The 17,442-nt window shown below is 38.0% G+C and overlaps 1 pseudogene; it reads right to left on the bottom strand.

Annotated features, from left to right (window-relative positions):
• Window positions 1-4,694: 4,694 nt before the first annotated feature.
• LOC149398365 (putative terpene synthase 2) lies at window positions 4,695-15,145 on the bottom strand (annotated as a pseudogene).
• Window positions 15,146-17,442: the final 2,297 nt, after the last annotated feature.

Genomic DNA, 17,442 nt, shown 5'->3' on the forward strand with positions numbered 1-17,442 from the left:
GTTAGATAAATTCAGGCTTCGTTATTGAAGCCTCGACGAAATGTGTAAGTTATAAAGATGGGACAAATGGTTTGAATGTCAAATAAAAAAAAAAGTTACTGTTATTTTGCATACTTGAGCCGTTTTGAAATGCGTATTTCAATTTTTTTTTTCTAATCTAAGAGTAAATATTATAAACTTGACCTGGTCAATTATAATAAATGTTGAATTGTTGTCACATGAGTTTCAACAGTTATTAGTTTTTCTTGCAGGACTATAAAAGGACCAATTTTTTCTCTCGCTTACTCGCCAAAGACTAACTCGTATTTAATATCTTATCTATAGTTCTTGTAGGTGTGGGCACGGTTCTGTCCCGTCTCCAAAGTTGACTCGGCTGTTTTAAACGGTTTAGAAAAGTTTAAGCTAGACCGGACAAAATAAGAAACAAAATTAAATTGGACTTTAACTATTTTATACCAGTCCAGTCTAAACAGTTTAATTTTTATTTATTTATTTATATATTTGAGTAAAAAAAATATCTAAAATAAATAAATTATCATATGTCGTAATATAAACCACGAACAGTGAAGTAATCAAATAGATCAATGTTGAACAAAAGCAGAGCTCGATCAAGAACGACCAACACGAAAAGTAGCTGGATAACATATTGAGATCAAGATCCATTGAAGATCGGATGAGAATTGGTGAGATTGATATTGGAACAAGATGAGAAAATTGAGACGTGGGGATTTGGAAATGGAGATTTTCCCGATAATATTTGGAAATTTTGTGTTTTTATTGAAGATTGTCCTTGCGCAAGATCTGCACTGAATATATTTGACGGGTTCTGGTTTGGAAAATCTTAAGATGCATCTAGTGAGTCAACCACTATAAAAGATAGTCTTGCCCTTAGCGGTTCTTATTGGAATCTCAGAACGAGAGAGAGAGAGAATCCATAAAGGAATATTGGAAAAAACTGTAATGATTTGATTGATCAACTGTAAAGGAATATAATCCTATTTATACAAACAAATTTATCGAACATGCCAAAACGACAGGTCGTATAAGTAAAGGATAAAAAACGACAACAAAGAAAAACTGAGAAAACGACTAAGGAATGTACGCAGTGTACATAACTTGTAACCCAAGAAACAGACTAAAACCACTCTGATTCCAAAACTCCCCCTCAAGATGAAATTGGGGAAAAAAGATCGACCAAGTTCATCTTGGATGACAGTCTGAGAATCGTCGGAGAGGGTAATGGCTTCGTGAAGATGTCTGCAACTTGAAGATGAGTCCGGATAGGAAGTAATTTCACCATGCCACGATTGAGATGTTCCCGGACAAAGTGTAGATCAATCTCAATGTGCTTGGTTCTCTCGTGATACGTTGGATTCGAAGCGATGTGCATTGCCGCTTGATTGTCACATTAAATCACGGAAGCTGAGTCAGGGATAATCTGAAAGTCCTTTGCCAATTGCTGCAACCACAGGACTTCACTCATCACAGCCGCAAGAGCCATGTATTCTGCCTCTGCAGAACTCCTTGCCACCGTAGACTGCTTCTTTGACTTCCAAGCCACAAGTGCATCACCTACAAAAACACAATATCCAGTAATGGATCGCCTAGAATCAGTACATGTACCCCAATCAGCATCTGAAAATGCTCGAATGTTTACAGAAGAAAAAGAAGGATAGAATAAGCCTAATCCTGGGTTAGACTTAATGTAACGCAAAAGATGATGTGCAGCTTGTAAATGTTTGTCCCTGGGAGAATGAACAAATTGGCTCAAACAGTTTACTGCAAAAGTAAGATCTGGACGAGTAATGGTTAGGTACAATAAACGACCAATGAGTCTCCTAAAACCAGTAACATCAGTTAGCACAGGTGAATCATCAGATAGAGATAGATCAACCCTAGTATTCATAGGAGTCTTGACAGGTTTAGAGTCAAGAAAACCTGAGTCTTCAAGAATCTGCAAAGCATAATTCCTTTGACTCAAAACAATTCCTTTTTCTGACCTAGCAATTTCCAGGCCAAGGAAATATTTGAGATCACCAAGGTCCTTCAATCTGAAAGCTGAGCTGAGGAAGGATTTAACATCAGCAATAACAAGTTTATTTGGACCAAAAACAATGATATCATCGACATATAATAATATAGCAACAAAATTATTTCCACTGCCACGAGTGTACAAAGAATAATCCGATTTGGATTGAACAAAGCCAACGCCTTGAACAGCCTCAGTGAACTTCAAGTTCCATTGTCTAGAGGCCTGTTTAAGACCATAGATGGACTTATGTAACCTGCAAACCAATCTTCCTGTATGTGTTTTATACTCCCCCTGAGGCATATATCCAAGAGGTAGATCCATATAGACTTCCTCAAATAAGTCTCCATTAAGAAAGGCATTGCTTATGTCTAGCTGAGACAAATACCACTTCTGAGAAGAGGCAAGACTAAGTAAAACCTTAACAGAAACTAATTTGGCAACAGGAGAAAAAGTATGAAGAAAATCAACCCCCTCTTGTTGAGTGTAGCCCTTAGCAACCAAGCGAGCTTTTCGTCTAGCTAGAGTCCCATCAGCATTCAACTTGTTTGTGTATATCCACCTGCAACCAATAGAAGTCTTGTTGGCGGGTAAAGGAACAACTTACCATGTGTTATTAGCATGCATGGCAGTGATCTCCTCAGCCATAGCTTTCCTCCAATCCTCTGACTTCACAACAATGTGGTAGAAAGCTGGCACTGAATTAGCTGTAACAGACAAAACAAGATTTCTAAAGCCAACAGACAATCTGCTATAGTCAAGCACTTTATCAATAGAATGCTTGGAATTATAACTTTGACCTGTTTTAAGTAAGTTGCAATGATAGTCCTTGAGATAAGCTGGTGGCACATGAGTTCGTGAAGACTTTCTGATTGTTGAACCATGAGGAATAGGTTGATCAGGAATGGCCAAAGGCTGAGTAGGTTGATCATTGACTGGTTCTTGTGAGGCAAGGATGTCAGGACCAGAAGATGGATCATGATGAGACTCAGTAGATGAGTGAACCATGAGAGTGAGAACATTGGGAACATCCTCAGAAACATGAGACTCAGGTGATGAGTGAATCATGTTATGAGTCAGGACAGGCAGGGGTAGACTTGCAAAAGGATCAGCAATGGTAGGAGTAGATTGTATGTTCTTAAAAGGGAAAATATTTTCATAGAACAAAACATCACGAGACAGAAAAACATCATTGGTATTAAGATCCAAGAGTCTATATCCCTTGACCCCTTGAGGGTATCCAAGCATCACACATTTCCGAGCTCTAGGTGCAAACTTTGACCTATGAGCACTCAGAGTAGAAGCAAAGCATAAACATCCAAAAACTCTCAAATGACTATAGTCAACCTCCTTGTTGTACAGGATTTCATAAGGAGTAAGGTGAGACAAGTTAGGAGTAGGAGTACGATTAATAAGATATGTAGCAGTTAGCACACAATCTGTCCAAAAAGTAATAGGAACATGGGACTGAAAAAGTAAAGCTCTAGCAACATTGAGAAGATGCTGGTGCTTTCGTTCAGCCACAGAATTCTGCTGAGGTGTTTCAACGCAAGAAAATTGATGTACAATGCCATGTGTAGAAAAGAACTCAGTGAAAATGAGTTCTTTTGCATTATCAGACCTAAACTGCTTGATAGTAGTAGAAAATTGATTCTTCACATAAGCACAAAATTTTTGGAAAAACAGTATGGACATCAGACTTTTGTTTCAACAAAAAAATCCAACAATACCTGCTTTTATCATCAACAAGAGTAAGAAAGTATCTGTGACCATTGCGAGAAGTAACCTTATAAGGTCCCCATATATCACAATGTATCAGATCAAACACATTAGCAGCAAAATGATTTGCAGAAACAAAAGGCAATCTATGTTGCTTAGTGGTCCTTGCCGTAAAGAATGACAACATCGATCCCCTCTACGGAACTTGGAACAATATTGGACGACATAAAGGTTAGACGCAATGCTTTCTCTAGTTTCTCTATCTCTTTCCTTCCTCGTTCTTGTAATGTTGTTGCCCATAATATGGCTCGTTATGCTCTTGGTTTTAACTCGAACTCGCGTTGGTTGGGGCTTGTCCCGCCATGCGCGCATCGAGAAGTTATTAAAGATCAATCTTTGTGATGTAACCACGGTATTCTTCGGCCATATGTGAGGTTTTTTAATGAAGTTTCTCCCGTGGTGCCGGCCACGTTCTCAAAAAAAAAAAAAAAAAAAAACTATTTGGGAATCTCATGGATAATTTGATTGTTTTTGTCTTTTAGCTGTTGCTTTTATGAACATAGAGAGTAAAACCTGAGAAGATGAGTAACGTGAGTCCTAAAGTTGAAGAAACAATGGCAATAGCTCTGCCAGTTTCCGCTGACCTGAGCTTCAGATAACTTTTCGAAGTACAAATTGGGAGCGGAAATCAGGTAAAATTGTTGCCGTGCAACGAATTTTTTTTTTTCTTGCTTATCTTCATTACAAACATTATTTTAACCTTGCGAGCGTTCATTGTTCCTTGAAGGATAAATCTTATTAACTTCATTCTGTGTAGTTTATACTGCTGAACTTCCTCATTTTTTATATAGTTTTTGTCAATGAAATTGAGTGTTTGCTAACAAGCAGAAGTGAACGTTTATATGTTTTACTTGGGCCTTTCAGGGTTTGAGGACTTATCCTTCCATTACATAGGAATAGAATCAACAAGGACTGAGGTAACCAAATGTTTCATTAGTCCTTCAGGGTGAGTAAAATTGTCTCTGTCCTTGTAAAACACATTGATAAACCGTGCAAGATTGAGCGTACGAGTAAGGAGTGGCATAGGGACAGCCCTGGGCTCCAAGCACTCTTCATTTATATCCTTCCACGATTCTGCAATTTGCCTCCGAAGTTCTGTATATGTCTCTTCCTCCGACGCACCATATTGCTTCATATAGCATTCCACGCATGAGGCTACATGCCCTCTTTTTTGCTCGAACTACGACCAAAACACAAGGAAATAAATACTTATTAAGTATGTTACAAATTTTGAAAAATAAAAGCAAAAAAAGTAAAGACATTTTGGTCACTGAATATTTAAGATTGCGCTATTTTGTTTATTAAATATTTTTATTTTATCATTTTGCTATTTGGACTATTGAATTTGTAGTATTTTGATATTTTTAAAATTAAATCTATATCTCTTACTTATAATATTCGCTCCTAAAATACTTCAAACATAAATACACACACTTCGGTAACTTGTCTGTCAATATTCTTAATTTATATTTTGGCCCGAAAAACGATGAATAAAAACTAATAAACACGTTTAGATTTTTGGAGTATTATTTTATTTAAATGATATATTTTAAATTTATAAACAAGATATTTTAGTTTGTAAACATATTTGAAGTTGTTTTGGTATTCAATTTCATAAGAACAATTAGACGTTGAATGCTACAAAACCAACAATTCAGGGGAAAAAAAATGTTCCGAAAAAAAAAAAGAAATAATTGAAAAGAGTTAAACCTTGTGGCCAGCGATGTCCTCCATGAGCCTGTTGATCACTGACGCTCCATGAACAATTTTCGGGCACTTTGATGCCCATTCAAAGGCCTCCTTTGTAACAATGTTTCCCATTCCCAGGAAAGAAACAATTGTAAGATGGTAATACCCACATGACACCAAAGCAAGTTTCATATACTCCTCCACCGTAGGAACATATTTGCAATGGCGCCATTTGGCTTCGTCAAAGTATTGACTGGACATGCTTTTTCATCTGTATTAAATTGAGCGCTCGCATTTAACGCCACTAGTTTAAAACTCGATAATTCTTGGAAACTATATGTATGCGTATCTTAATATTAGGATGTACACAACCAAATGTTTTACTGGACACTCGGTGAAAGAGAGTGTTCACAAAGCATTTTATATTTGGGTTGAATACTTAAATGATGTGTTAACTTTTCACTGCAACCCGGGAGAGATAGTCACATCGGTCAGAACTCGATGTGAAACGTCGCACAAGCTACATCTTAGATATCAACTTGTTTTCATGTTAATTTTCTGCGCACGAAAATGTAAAAACATTGACCCCTAACCAAGTAGGTAACATGCCACTTAGGAATGCCGGTTTTGTCCTTCAAGTTGAAGCCTGCGTTTTTTTTTTTCTTTAAAATAATTACGGTTAGATAGCATTTATTCTCTCTCTCTCTCTCTCTCTCTCTCTCTCTCTCTCTCAATTCACGTTTTTTCTTTCCAAAACTTCAAATATCTTCCTCATAGATTCGTTGCGACGAGAGGTTCAAGAATATACCATTTGTGTTGGCCGAAAGTCTCTGTATACATCGTGAAATTCACGAGGAGAAGAAGTTCGCCCATCAGTACGTTTTCCGATCACCAGCAGGAATTGGTCTTCACCGCCGGTCTAAAAATGATGTTTACAATTACGGTAACTATGTGTGACTATTTACTTTTTTAAATGGTGGCTACATCTAAATTCAATAGTTTCATTTAGGCTACATAACTACAATATATATTCATATTCCCGCCAAGGACGGTGAATCACACGGAGGTTAAGAGAAAATGTCCATTTTAAACTTTTGAAAATTGTAATTTTTATCTTAATATTTTAATACAATTTTTATATTTACCCGTGATTGGAATTTCTAGTTTCGCCGCTGATGACATGCCTTTACTATTTGAATGGGAAGAAAATATAACAGTTAAGATTTCATGATTTGAACTGGAAAATTCAGGGTATTAATACCCAAAAAAAAAAAAAAAAAAAAAAAAGAAAAGAAGAGAGTTTGTATTGCTCCCAATCAGCAAGATGAAAAAGCATTCTAAAATAACTAGTGAGTAAATTTCTCTGGAATAATGCTTGCACATGCACACCATATATATATATATTTCACTTACTAGGTCTTTCGCATATCCAATTCCATACGAGACTCTTCCGCCGATCAATTCCTCAATTTGTTCGTATGTATCGAGCACTAACTTGTAGATTTGTTTCATGTACTTCGGGAGTTCATCTACACAGTTGATATCCCATCTATAAAATAGAACACCACAATTAACGGAGAAAATCAAATATACGATCGATCGCGAGAGAGAGAGAGAAAAATTATTAATGGAAAAAAATGACAAATGTGAGCAGGGCCGGCCCTGACATAAGGCGGACAAGGTTTGTGTCTTGGGCCCCAAAAAAACTTATTTGACATTTTTTACCAATTTTTAAGAAAATTTACGTTTTTTACCTTAAAAATTTACACTTTGACCCATTTTTTTAAAAAAATTTACATTTTTTACCCTGAAAAATTAAATTTTTATTAGTATTATAGTATGCAGTAGCATCTTTAATGGTCATTTGCTTAGCAATTTGAGTGATTTGCTAGTAAATAGCAAAAGTTTTAAGCTACTTGTTTACTATTGTTTTACATATTAGCTATTGATTTAGCTTAGCAAATTAGCTCTATAGAGCAAATTGCTTAACCATTAGCTTAGCAAAAAATGGGTCCCATTTTTTTTTCAACCAATGAGAACTATGTATCTTGATAAGCTAAAATGACATTTAGCTTACCATTAAAATGAGCTATAGCCTATTACACCATGACACACTCCTAAGGTTTGACACGTAAGCCAGGTGACACACACGTAGGCTAAACATTAATTACACGCCAGCTATTATTCAAACAAACAAACAAACATACTATAAACAGTTCCCTAACAACTATAGATAGTGATTTTATTGTTCTTTAGTTCCTGATAATCAATACAACAAAGGTTATCAAATTACGTATGAATAGCATCTGTGAATTGGTTGAGCTCTACAAATGTACCATATGCGTCGTAAGTATCATCTATAATTAACAATAATGATAGTGATTTGATCACTATTCTCCTTCCAATGTTGTATTTGGGTTCAAAATACACCGAGACGACCCAAAAATAACATTCCACCAGTCTGTCTCGTACGTAAGACAAGTTTGATTCGACCGACAAATTTTTCCACCACCTAAACGAAAAAATAATCATTTTTCGGTGCACGCATGTTTTATTCTATGAGATACATACATTATTATTTAGCAACATTGCGTCGATATATTCCATGACTATTATTCCCCCCAAAACTTAATGCTGGGACAAATTCAAATTCAAATTCTTGTAGGTTATGTTTGGAACTCAAATTTTACTGTAAAAATGAAAAATGTGATTGAAAATCAATATTATCTTTTGTGTTTAAAAGTTATTAAAAAATTTAATTAAAAAGAATAGAACTCTTAAGTTTATATTTTTCACGGGGGCAAATTTGGTTAGATTCTCATTTTTTATACATTGTTTTAAGAAAAATATAATCTCAAATTTTAGTTATACATTTTTCCTCGGTTTTCTTTCTCTTACCAAATCAAGATTTCAAAAATCGTGACAGCTTTTTGGTTGGTATACTGCCAATTTTCTTTATCTCGGATAAAAGTTCTAAACATTTCGTTTGGTTTTTGTTTTTGTTTTATTAAACCAACCTGCCAATTTTCTTTATCTCGGATAAAAGTTCTAAACATTTCGTTTGGTTTTTGTTTTTGTTTTATTAAAAAGCGATTTCAGTATGAAGTAGGGAGAGAGAGAGAGAAGAGAGAGAGAGAGAGAGAGAGATGTTGAAATGGTAAAAAAGGTGTCGATTTTCTGTGAGCCCACGTGACCGGCGTGCCGAAGTGCCAAAGTGCGCCTACAAAGCGCCACCAACGCCTCTACGCCCGAGCCCGAGCCCGAGCCGGACGCCGCTGTCGCCGGTGGCGACACCGGCGAGGGCGGGTGTGAACGTGAAATGAAGCATAGGTCAAAGTGCGCCTACAAAGCGCCACCAACGCCTCTACGCCCGAGCCCGAGCCCGAGCCGGAGCCGGACGTCGCTGTCGCCGGTGGCGACACCGGCGACGACGGGTGTGAACGTGAAATGAAGCATAGGTCCGCCACCTCACCTCCACCTCACATCCACATGGCACACTCTCCCCTTATCCACTTGTTTACTCATGGTTATTAAATGCAACATATATAAGGTGCTCTTCACCTTAGTGTTTGTTCCATGTGGGACTCTTTCCACACACAAACATACTCTCTCAATCAACAAAACACTATTTCGTCTTTTAGTGAACAAATTTAAATTAAGCTTTTTAATAATTAAACACCTAATTATTTAGCTCAATTTCCAACAATCCCCCACTTGTTCAGAAAAGACAAAATAGAATCCAGAAAAGAAACAAAGAGTGTTAGTACAGATAAGTATCTTTCGATTTGAACTTATCCTTAGTATAAGCAACACAAGACTTTATCAGAAATTAGGTAGCTAGGCTTTGAACCTATTTTCCTTGTGATAAAATCGGTGTTACTCAACACACACCCTTTAGTGTTCTTTTCCTATATCACACGCTTAGCACCGTTAATGGCCATGTGCTCATTCTGTCTCGTGAATTTTTCATGAGAGAAACTCCAACTCTCACTTTGGGATGACACCATCCCGAAATTCACATATGTGAAGTTCTTACAGTATCTCTGTTACGTATAGATACTTGTCATCAAGACTGAACTTCATTAAGAGTTAAGAAACTCAACCTCCCGGTTGTAACAGTCAACATTATTATATAATGTTACGAATATCCAAATCAATGACTTGTTCGTACCCATTGAACCTAATTTTAGTCATTTCCTAACCTTAGGTTGGGTTGCCATCATTGTCAGATCACTACTCAAGGAGTTTAAGACCCATACCTCTCGAGGTCGATTTCACCAAATCTCTTGCAAGAGGTTTAGTGAACGGATCAGCAATATTAAAGCTTGATCTCACATATGTGAGCGAAATGATTCCATCTTTGATCAATTTTCTCACATAGTCATGTCTAAGACTAATATGTCTAGACTTTCCATTATACACTTCATTGTAAGCTCTAGCTAAAGTTGATTGACTATCACAATGTATCGACACGGTTGATATATTGTCTTTAGCCAATGGAACTTCTAAAAGAAGATCCCTCAACCATTCAGCCTCTTGACCTGCGGAAGCTAGAGCCACGAACTCTGATTCCATGGTCGAATGAGTGATACAGGTTTGTTTCTTTGATTTCCAGGAAACTGCCCTACCGACAAGTGTAAACACCCATCCCGTCGTAGATTTGTTATCTCCGACACTCGATATCCAACTTGTGTCAGTATATCCTTCTAGTACGGCAGGAAACTGACCGTATTGAAGTCCAAGATTTTTTATTTTCAAAAGAAATCCAAAAATTCTCCCAATGGCTTTCAATGCTCGGCACTTGGATTGCTAGTAAATCTACTCATTTTACTAACGGCGAATGCTATGTATGGTCGAGTACATTGCATCAAGTACATAAGACAACCAACAACACTAGCATATTCCAATTGAGCCACAGCTCTTCCATCATTCTTTTCAAGTTTTACACTTGGATCAAATGGGGTGTTCACCTCTTTGAACTTTAACTGTTTGAACTTATCAAGCACTCTTTCAACATAGTGTGATTGACTAAATTCATAACCCCCACTGGTTCTACGAACCTTGATACCCAAAATAGTATCAACTTGTCCAACATCTTTCATTTTGAAAGTGGAAGATAGAAATCTCTTCGTTTCTAATATTCCTTTCATCTCATTGCTAATGATCAACATATCATCAACATAGAGACATAGGAAGATCACAAGGTTACCACGCACTTTTGTATACAAACACTTGTCACAAACGTTAGGAACAAATCCATTCGAAAGTATGACTGAGTCAAACTTTTGATGCCATTGTTTGGGTGCTTGTTTTAATCCATATAAGGATTTAACAAGTTTGCAAACCTTTTGTTCATTACCCGGAAGCACATAACCTTCCGGCTGCTCCATGTAAATTTCCTCATCGAGATCTCCATTTAAGAATGTCGTCTTGACATCCATTTGATGAACATTGAGGTTATACAAAGAAGCCAAGGCAAACAACACTCTAATTGTTGTAGTCCTTGCTACCGGTGCATATGTGTCAAAGTAATCAATTCCTTCCCGTTGTCGAAATCCTTTGGCTACTAATCTAGCCTTGTAAGTGTTAAGAGTACCGTCACTATGGTACTTCTTTCGGAACACCCACTTACACCCAATAGGTCTCGACCCTTTGGGTAGATCGACAATCTCCCAAGTGTGGTTTGACATAATAGAATCCATTTCATCTTGGATAGCATCCTTCCAAAAAGCGGAGTCTCGAGAAGCCATGGCTTCATTATAAGTCTTAGGATCATCTTCAATAAAAAGAATAATAGGAATCTTTCGAGCAAAACTCTCTCTATTTCCTTCTACTAGGTAAAAAGAAATAAGTCGAGAATCTATTTCGTTGGGTCCTAAATCCTTAGTCTTACAGACTCTTTTGCTTATCCGAAGTTCGGGTTGTTCTACAAATACCCTAGAAGAACTTTCCTCTCGAGGTTCTTCATTAGTGGAATTTTGAGATTCTTTTTCTTTCGAGTTTAGATTCTCAAAGAATTCCACATCTCGGGATTCTACTATGACATTAGACTCTAAGTTTAGAAGTCTATATGCCTTGCTATTCGTAGCATAGCCAACAAAAGCACTTCGTATCCCTCAAGGACCCAACTTGGTCCTTTTAGGATCCATGTTTTTGTAGTAGGCTAGACACCCCTACACTTTGAAATACCCAATATTCGGCTTTCGCCATTTCCATACCTCGTACGGAGATATTTGAGTTTTCTTTAAAGGAATACGGTTTAAAATATGACATGCGGAAAGTAAAGCTTCACTCCACAAACTAAAATGTAATTCAAAATGCATTAACATGGCATTTATCATCTCTTGAAGTGTCCTATTTTTACGTTCGGCTAAACCGTTTTGTTTGTGGTGTTCTAGGTGCGGAACATTCATGAACAATACCATTTTCTTCACAAAATGCATTAAAATCACTAGGAAAATATTCACCACCCCTATCACTTCTAAGGACTTTAATATTAACTCCTAATTGATTTTCTACTTCAGCCTTATACACCTTAAAAGCATTAAAAGCATCATCTTTATGTTTCAATAAAAACACATATGTAAATCTAGAGCAATCATCAATAAAGGTAATAAAGTACCTATTTCCCCCACGGGTTAACATGCCATTAAATTCACATAAATCAGAGTGTATAAGATCTAACAACTTAGAATTTCTCTCTACACTATAAAACGGTTTCTTTATCATTTTAGATTTTACACATATTTCACATTTATCAAAGGGTTATTAAGTTATATAGCCACACGGATATAGTGGATTGAGATATAGCCCACCTTTGGTTAATTTCTTGTAAATAGCCAAGTAAACTTATTAACAGATTAATTAAAGCCTTATTTAACACAACCAAACATATATTTTAGGTAGTTAATAGGTTGCCACGTATGCAAGTTGGCTATTTACAAATTATTTACCAAAGGTTGGCTAATTTACAATTCCTATAGTTTAGGTGGCTTACGTAGCCAATTTTTTGTTTATCAAATTTATCAGATTTGCACGAAATTAAACCACATTTAATTAACCTTTTCATAGTGCTAAAACCAATATGTGCTAATCTATTATGCCATAAAGAAACGGAATCAAGCATATAAGCAGAAGGAGAAATTTCATTAATAACATTGTCAATAATACATAGTTTGACCATCCTTTCACTGGAATAACCTTTGCCAACAAATACACCATTACGGGTCAAGATAAGCTTGCCCGACTCATACACAGATTTGATCCCCGGTTTGCCTAGGAGATCACCACTAACTAGGTTCCTACACATTTCCGGAACATGGAGAACATTGGTCAAAGTGACCGTCTTCCCGGAGGTGAAGTTGAGATCCATGTTTCCGATGCCGACAACTTGAGAGCGATGCTCGTTTCTCATCTGAACCGCTTGTCCATCGTTGACTTCAGAATAGGTTTTGAAGGCAGTCCTATCATAGGTGACGTGAACGGTAGCACAAGTGTCGTACCACCACCCTTGAACCTTGCCGTTGACCGCCATGAGTTTGCTCAACGTAGCGACTATGTTAGTATCGGTCATAGTGGCGTCGACTTCTTTCTCATCCGTCTTGCGGTGTCGACAATCTCGAGCATAATGACCGGGTTTGCCACACACATAGCAACCCCCTTTGGACCCCTTGGATACGGGCTTGTTACCAGACGTGGATTTGCCGGATTGCTTGAATTTCTTCGAGTCCTCTTTGGAACCCGAAATTCCTTCATTGTCATTCCCCTTCCTCTTGCCTTTAGCGCTCACCGCATTGGCCTTGGAAGTACCGGCATCCGTCGTCTTCTCTCTCATCCTCGATTCATCCTCGATTCGAAGATGTTTCTAGATTTGTTCCAAAGAGAAGTCCTCGGTGTTGTGAAGAAGTTTCTTTCGATAGCCTTTCCCCGAATTGGGCAACTTCGCAATAATCGCACCAACTTGGAAAGACTCCGGAACATCTATCTTCACAGTCCTCAATTTGTTGATGATAACTTGCAATTCATGAACTTGAGCAAGTATATGCTTGTCATCAAACATCTTGAAATCAAAGTAACTCGAGACAAGGAACTTTTTGGTACCTTTTTCTTCCGCCTTGAACTTGTACTCGAGAGCCTTCCATATCTCGACCGCCGATGGATTGTCGGTGTAGAGATCGTAGAGTCGGTCCGACAATGTTTTCAGAATGTGTCCCCGACACAGCAACTCATCATCTTGACGCTTCTTCCGGTCCGCCTTGAGTTCTTCATCATCATTGTCCGTCGGCTCCGGGATGGGCTCCAACATCGGGTCGAGCACGTAGAAGATCTTCATGGCGGTGAGGAAGAACCGCATCTTGTCCTGCCAGCGGGTGAAGTTGGTGCCGTCGAAGCGCCGCGAGAAGCCCGCGGACCGCGCCGTTTCGCCGGACTCGCCACGAGCCCGTGCGCCTACAAAACGCCACCAACGCCTCTACGCTCGAGCCCGAGCCCGAGCCGGACGCCGCTGTCGCCGGTGGCGACACCAGCGAGGGCGGGTGTGAACGTGAAATGAAGCATAGGTCCGCCACCTCATCTCCACCTCACATCCACATGGCACACTCTCCCCTTATCCACTTGTTTACTCATATGGTTATTAAATGCAACATATATAAGGTGTTCTTCACCTTAGTGTTTGTTCCATGTGGGACTCTTTCCACACACAAACATACTCTCTCAATCAAACACCTAATTAAGCTTTTTAATAATTAAACACTTAATTATTTAGCTCAATTTCCAACATTATATATATATATATATATATGTATGTATGTATATATGATGATTGATTTTAATTTAAATGGCTTTGTTGGACTTAAACGTACCAAACGTACTTTCCTAGACGCAAAATAAGAGCAATAAGGGCGCAAACAAAGAGAGAATCATAAAAAGTACTTACGATACTTAGTTGACATTCATACATAAAAAGTATCCGTTTTTTGTTAGTTCTTATCAAATTTGTCCAAACTTTGTTTTTATATATAAATTTTAATATTTATATGAATATTTGTATAAAGATTTTTTATTATATTAATTTAAATTTGTACTATGTAATTGGTATGTCCAATGATTTCTAATCGGTGCGTGATAACAATATTCCAACAATTATTATTTACCATCATTATCTCTATCAACAGCCAATATCTAATTAAAATATGACTATCGATATATTTTTATGGGTATCGGTATTTTAATCTATGATCCAAACAATACAAAGAAATTACGATATCTCACTCATATTTCTCAGTTTCATACTGTCTTTCAAAACGTATTTGGCTAACACATCTTTTTTAATATACATATAATATATGGTAAAAGTCTTTGTATATTTTTATATTCTGTGGTGGAATACCAGACAGAGTAAAAGTATAAGGACACTAAATTCATTATTTACCTTGTGTACTCAATGATGAGTTCTTTCTGGTGCAACTTTTGCACAATGTTGAAATCTAGCTTGGCAAATGTGAGCAAAACATCGTTGTGGGAAGGGTTTTCATGGTAGATAGAGATGAACTCCCTCGCCTCCACTCTTGGCAAACCCTTCCTGATAGGCTGCTCTAGGGCATGCTTGACTTGTGCTACAAGAAATGAGCTCATATTCGATGTGGTAGATATTTAATGAGGATTGCAGATGAGCTGTTGAGAACAAAAGCGCTTCTTCCAATTAAACCTGGTCTAACGGTAACGGGACGGGACGGAAACCGTTAGGAACAGTAACGGGAGTGGGACTCCCGTTACTGCTATTGGGACGGGACGGTGATCCCGTTAAGGGGCCTAACGGGATCCGGTGATCCCGTTAGTCCCGGTTATTTTTTTTTAAATTTCGTCCGTTGAATCAAAGATCCAACTGCCCAAAAAAAGAGCCGTTTTAAATAGAGCCGTTATACCCATTTTGGCCGAAATTTTTAATTTTTTTTTTACCCATTTATTTCTAAAATATATAAATGATTCGCTTTAGAATCGGATCCCGGACAGAAACAATGGTACGAGGGTAGCCATAGTTATGTACCACCGTATGATTGAAGAGGTCAACCACTCGTGCCGTTGCGAAACCTAACGAGAGCAAATCAAAACAAGCGTACTTGGAAAGGCGATCCACCATGACCATGTAAATCCATAAGACAATGTGAGTTTGGTGATGAAGTCCATCGAGACATCTTCCCACGCGGTCTCGGGGATGGGCAACTGCTGGAGAAGACCGGCCGACACCCGCGTAGAATACTTAATCTGTTGGCAGAGTAGACGCACGGCTATGTAATCGTTGATCGTTTGTTGCATGTCCGCCACTCGAGGTGTCATAGAACTCCCTCACAAGAAGGTCGCAGAGTAGCGGTGCCAAGCTCAATACGTATCGACCACAAAATAGCAAAAGACCGTGACGAACAGTAAAAATAGTGAAAGTTTATCTTCCTCGAGTTGAGGTATGATATCAAAGGAGGGTCTCGAGGTCAGCGTCAACAACGTGGTATCAGGAGTTGAGGTTCAACGGCGGCTCGGTCTGCAACCCCCGGCTTATACTCAATCCGAAAGTCGAACCCAAGAAGTTTCCGATCGTATGCTTGCTGATCTAGTGTTCGGATCACTTGTTGAAGCAGTTCTTTGATCCTCCGATGGTCGATATGAATAAAAAACGGGTGCTCTAGCAAGTATTGTAGCCACTTAAGAATGGTTTCTGTAATAGCGTGCAATTCTTTGAGATAGGACGATGAACCTTTAAAACGTTGCTCGATTTTTTTGCTGAAGAACGAAAACTGATGGCCGTCCTACATTAACACGACACCGATACCGATGTTGGATGCGTTCGACTCGATGGTGAACATCTTAGCGAAGTGAAGGTAAACATAACACCATGGTAACAAGGTCCTACTCGATAGAAACTACAAACTCACAGTTGACGTCATGACCATCTACTTTTAGAAGTCGGATCAATTCATCTATATATAGATGAATGACTCGATAAAAAAAAAGGCATCAAATCAAATTGAGTCACAATTGATATTGCACATGCCATGAAGAGGTTGGCCATGACAGACGGGCATTTTTTTGACCTCGTGGCGATATTGAAGATTTAACACGACAGGACTCCTCTCCAAATACAATAGAATAAAGGTCACCGTGATGACGACAAAGAACAAAGAGACAATGGAAGACAATGATACATCAACGACCGGGAAGACAGCCTTCAAATGACATCGCAAATGCCAACACCATAACATGAGGGTCATATTTGTGAAGCACCTCCTAGCTTGCAAAAAAAAGAACTTCGCTAACGAGGCCATTTATAATCACCTCTTTTTCGTTTGAAGATTGATCCTTGAAGAAGGTGGAAAGGGATATAATCACCTCTATCGAGGTTCATGCCCAACTTGTTCATCTCCCTCTCCATAACGACCTGCTAGTCATTTCAATGCTTATCGACAATCATATTGTCAAGTGTATCGCAGGAAATCAATCGATATGATCCACTATGATGTCTTATCTGACTAGGATTAGGGCTTGAAGCTTTAGCCTTTGAGGACAACCGATATTTGAATTTTATCTGCAATTCAATATCCCAATCACTATTGGTACAAAGTCTCTCTAGACTACATTTATAACTACGCTTGTATTGTGAAAAAGCGACCAACATTTAGTTCAATATTTGGTTGACCCGTTCTCAGATGTCTCAACCTTGCGGCAATTCTTCTTCAGTATTATAATACATTTCAGCCTACCAACTTGCCGTGAAGTTCTCGATTGAACAAAAAATTTGAGTCCGCGGGAAAGTTTGAAGAAAATATGGAAAATTCAAATTGTATTTTTAGATTCTTATTCTCTTATTCTTAATATTCTATATAGCCACATAATTCAAATAGTATTATTACCAAAATATCCACACTTGTTATTCTTTAGATTTAGTGACTAAAAGG

This window comes from Urtica dioica, chromosome 5, assembly GCF_054948205.1.
Source record: "Urtica dioica subsp. dioica isolate 48M chromosome 5, U.dioica_male_clone48M_v1_H2, whole genome shotgun sequence".
Taxonomy (NCBI): Eukaryota; Viridiplantae; Streptophyta; class Magnoliopsida; order Rosales; family Urticaceae; genus Urtica; species Urtica dioica.